Genomic DNA, 5257 nt, shown 5'->3' with positions numbered 1-5257 from the left:
TGAGACAGAGTCTTGCTCTATTGCCCAGGCTGGAGTGCAGTAGCATGATCTCGGTTCACTGCAACTTCTGCCTCCTGGTTTCAAGCGATTCTCCTGCCTCAGCCTCCCAAATAGCTGGGATTACAGGCACCCGTCAACATGCCTGGCTAATTTTTGTATTGTTAGTAGAGACAGGGTTTCACCATGTTGGCCAGGCTGGCCTCGATTTCCCGACCTTGTGATTCGCCCGCCTTGGCCTCCCAAAGTGCTGGGATAAAAGACGTGAGCCACTGCGCCCGGCCTCTTTTTTTTTTAAGACAGGGACTCACTCTGTTGCCCAGGCTGGAGTGCAGTGGCATGATCACAACTCACTGCACTCACTGCAGCCTTGGCCTCCTGGGCTCAAGCGATCCTCCTACCTCAGCCTCCCTAGTAGTTGGGACTACCGGCACACTCAGCTATTTTTTTAGGTTTTGTTTTTGGTTTTGGTACTTGGTTTTTGCAGAGACAGGGTTTTGCCATGTTCCCAGGCTGGTCTTGAACTTCTGGGCTCAAGCCATATGCTCACCATGGCTTCCCAAAATGCTGGGATTCCAGGCATGAGGCATGGCATCTGGACTTATTCTCATTCTTGAAAGCTGTTTCAAAAGTATCCCACACCATAGACATAGCCATTGAATTCTTTTTGGGGCACCATCTGGAACCCCAGAGACTTTCACTGGGCTCCTCCTCCCAGGGGACCCCAGGAGACCACCCTTTGTCCCATTCCCTGAGACAAGCAGTATTTTCATTGCTTTTTGCCACAGCCTGGCCAGATAGACAATCCCAGATTCTCCCCATTTTCTTCTGCACCAATTTCTGTGTTAGGGTTTACAGTGGGTTGAATGGTGGACTCCCAAAAGATACGTCCACATCACATCCCTGAAACCTGTTCGTGTGACCTTGTTTGGAAAAAGGGTCCTTGCAGATGTAATTAACTAAGGATATCATCCCTGATTATCTGAGTAGGTCCTAAATCCAATGATGTGTCCTTGTTAGAGATAAATAGAGGAGAGACAGACAGAAGAGAGGGATGCTCAGTGACCACAGAGGCAGAGACTGGAGCCTCCTGAAGCCAGAAGAGAGGCACAGAACAAAATCCCCCCAGAGCCTCTGGAGGGAGGGGAGCCCTGCCGACCCCTTAATTCCAAACTTCTGACTGCCAGAATGGGAGAATAAATATGTCACTGGAAGTCACCAAGTTTGTGACATTTGTTACGTAGCCCCAGAAAGCCAACACGGAGCTCTTACCTGCGAGTCAAAGGATCCAACCCTCCACGAACAGATGAGGAAAGAATATCAGTAGCTCACGGTATCTCTAGGAAGCTCACAAGCCCAGGCTTGGAAATGGGCAGGAGCCGTGGAGTCTGGAGAGCAACAGGGAACACAAGCCAGTCCAGGAGAAGCCCCTGCAAGCGTCCCGAGGCCAAGACAGCCGGATGGAGGCCGCCACCCAGCCACAGAAGCCACACGGTACTGCTGTTGCCACATACTACTCCTTAGAAAGGACTCACTAAAGGGCCAGGTGCAGGGGTGCACACCTGTTACCCAAGCACTTTGGGAGGCTGAGGCAGGAGGCTCACTCGAGCTGAGGAGGTTGAGGCTGCAGTGAGCTGTGATTGCACCACTGCACTCCAGCTTAGGTGACAGAATGAGACCCTATCCCCTAAAAAAGAAAAGAAAAGAAGAAAGGAGTCACTCCAAATAGCACACATTCAAGGGGAGAAGGCTCAGGCTGCAATTTTGTTTGTTTGTTTGTTTGTTTTGAGATGGAGTCTCACTCTGTTGCCCAGGCTGGAGTGCAGTGGTGCGATCTCAGCTCACTGCAACCTCTGCCTCCTGGGTTCAAGCAATTGTCCTGCCTCAGCCTCCTGAGTAGCTGGGATTACAGGCGCCTGCCACCACACCTGGCTAATTTTCGTAATTTTAGTAGAGACAGGGTTTCACCGTGTTGGCCAGGCTAGTCTCAAACTTCTGACCTCAGTGATCCACCCACCTCGACCTCCCAAGTCACCACAGCCAGCCTGTTTTGTGTTTGTTTGTTTTGAGATAGGGTCTCACTCTGTCCCCCAGGTTGGAGTATGGTGGTGTCATCATAGCTCCCTGAAGCCTTGACCCCCAGGCCTTGACCTCCAGGTGGTCCTCCTGCCTCAGCCTCCTGAGTAGCCAGAACTACAGGTGTGCAATACCGTCCTTGGCTTAGGCTGCAATTTTGACGAGAGACGTGTCAAGGCATTTGGCATGTTTAAATCCAAAGCAGTCCATCCTCTATCCATGAATTGTTTATATTCCTTGCATGTGCAGAATATACTCACCTCTCCCCGCAAAGCATCTATCACGGCCTCCTGCTCTGGTGACGTAATTAGGTCCAGGTGCAAATGAGAGGCCTCAGGTGCAGCTTACCAGTCACGGTTCCTCTCCATTGTGGACCGAAGACTAAGAGGCCGACTGTCTGCCCCACACCCAGTGACTACATACCCAGTGGACACAGGACAAGCTGCTGCAGACCCTCCAGTTCGAACACTGGGAACACAGGCCCGGGGGAGCGCACAGCAGCCCCCCAAGTCCATCTTTTCTCAAAGCCAGTGGGGCACTTTGCCACTTCCTTTGTGCAGGCTTCAGGAATGATTCCTCATGGCTCTTGGCATGAATTATTTTTCCTTCCTGTAACTGTGACATGGTGTCCCACACAACATGGCGTCTGTGTTGGGTGTCACGTGGTATCGGAGGGCTGTGTTGTGTTTGTTGTTGAGCTTAACCTCATCCCTGCCTTAGAAGCTTGGGGGCAAAAGGTCTCTTTTCATTCCGTACCTTCTCTATCCCACTGGGGCCAACCTGGCTGTGTTGATCCTAGTCCAATTCTCTTAAAATCTTTGTAGGAAGTGGGGTAAGTGACTGGGATAAATGAAAAAGCCGTCAAGTTCACTGTTCCTAATGACCATCAGCCATTCTTTCTGAATCCCCGTTCCTTAGGTGGAACAGTCATTCCTGTGAATTTCCTGAGCTGCAAAAAAAATTTTACTCTGACCATTTTTGCGCATTTTAAATTTGCCTTTATGAAGGGGCAGAATTGGGAGTTCCCTGCTCCACAATTTTTGCTGAGATCCTTGAGCAAGTCATGATTAACTTTTTAAAAACTGCTTTATTGGCCGGGCGCGGTGGCTCACGCCTGTAATCCCAGCACTTTGGGAGGCTGAGGTGGGTGGGTCACCTGAGGTCAGGAGTTCAAGACCAGCCTGGCCAGCAAATTTGCTCGGCGTACTGGCACATGCCTGTAATCCCAGCTACTCAGGAGGCCGAAGCAGGAGAATTGCTTGAACCTGGCAGGAGAAGGCTGCAGTGAGCCGAGATTGTGCCATTGCACTCCAACCTGGGCAACATAAGGGAAACTCAAAAGCAAAAGCAAAAACGAAAAAAAACAACAAACCAAAAACTGCCTTATTGAGATATAATTCACATACCATAAGATTCATTTATTTAAACTGTATAATCCAAAGCTTCCTAGTATATTCACAGACCTGTGCAACCATCACCCAATTGAAGTTTAGAAGATTTTCATCTCTCTGAAAGAAACCCCGTTCCTATTACCCATGACTCTCCATTCTCCTCCACCCCACCTAACCCCAGCCTCTGGCAACCGCAAATCCAGACAATTCACGGAAACGGAGTCATACAATCTATATACTTTGTGTACACTGTTCTCAGGTTCACCGGCATGTTCCAGCCCCTCACTTCTTCCCAATCCCTGGATAGTATTGCCTGCATGCATCCACACTGACTCCTGAGCAGTTGCAGATGTCTGGCTGGATGGTTCAGGATTTGGAAAGGAATGGATTGGGAGCAAGGTGTCTGGGAGTTCTGGGACCAAGTACCAGATGGACAGCTGTGGGGACAGCTGTGCCGGGCCAGTGTCTCTGAGGCCAGTTCGCTTCAGAGGGGCTCAGATCTCCATAGCTGCCCCCTCTGCAGACATCATCAGCCTCTTTTCCTCCACCCAGGAATTCAATGATGGTTCCTCTGATTTGGAAAATGACACTACCACCTGGCAACTTGGTGTCCTCATTCCACTGCATCAAAACACCGAGAAGCAGGGCCAGGCACGGTGGCTCATGCCTATAATCCCAACACTTTGGGAGGCCAAGGCAGGAAGATTGCTTGAGTCCAGGAGTTCGAGACAAACCTGGGAAACATGGAAAAACCCTGTCTCTACAAGAACAAAATTAAATAAAAAATTGCTGGGTGTGGTGGTGCACGCCTGCAGTCCCAGCTACTAGGGAGGCTGAGGCAGGAGGATCATCTGAGCCCAGGAGGTGGAAGCAGCAGTGAGTCGTGATTGAACCACTGTACTCCAGCCTGGGCAACAAAGCAAGACCCTGTCTCAAAAACAAAACAAAACCAAGAAGCACGTGACTTTACCAGCTGGGATGATTGATGCCTAATGCCAAGTTGAAAGTGAGTCGTGGCTCTACACTGAGGCTCAGTATACGCGGGAGCCCAGGGGATTTTCTGACGTGCGTTTTAGCATTTCTACCCAACAGTAGAGGCCAGTAGAAAGCTACAGCAACTGAACATAAACATAGAAAGGGCAGGGTAATCGCGGGTTCATGCCCCTGGGGAACGAAGGCATAAGTCAGCCTGCTGGCTAAAGAACCCTCAGCAGCTGAGATGCTGCTGGCTGGTGCAGGAACCCTGGAAATGCCCACTGCATAATACATTGTGGCCTCAGGACTGTGATATGCTATGGCCTTGGGACTGGTTGCAGGAACGAGGCTTGTAACAGCTCCGTAGATTCCCTTACCTGTTAAGTGCATGTATGTTTGGATCTAGCTATTCCTTTTTTTTTTTTTTTTTTTAAGATGGGGTCTTGCTCCCCTCGCCCAAGCTGGAGTGCAGTGGCGTGATCATGGCTCACTGCAGCCTCAAACTCCCAGGTTCAATGATCTGCCCACCTCAGCCTCCCGAGTAGCTGGGACCACAGGTGTGTGCCACAACACCTGGCTAATTTTGGTTTTTGGTAGAGATGGCACCATGTTGCCCAAGCTGGTCTCAATCTCCTGGATTCAGGTGATGCACACGCCTTGGCCTCCCAAAGTGCTGGGATTATAGGCCTGAGCCACCGTGCCTGGCCAAAACCTATTCTTAAATTAAGAAAGTTTTGGCCGGGAGCGGTGGCTCAAGCCTGTAATCCCAGCACTTTGGGAGGCCGAGACGGGCGGATCACGAGGTCAGGAGATCGAGA

Source organism: Rhinopithecus bieti, unplaced genomic scaffold, assembly GCF_001698545.2.
Source record: "Rhinopithecus bieti isolate Rb0 unplaced genomic scaffold, ASM169854v2 scaffold_2205, whole genome shotgun sequence".
Lineage (NCBI taxonomy): Eukaryota > Metazoa > Chordata > Mammalia > Primates > Cercopithecidae > Rhinopithecus > Rhinopithecus bieti.
Note: the sequence above shows the minus strand (reverse complement) of the source record.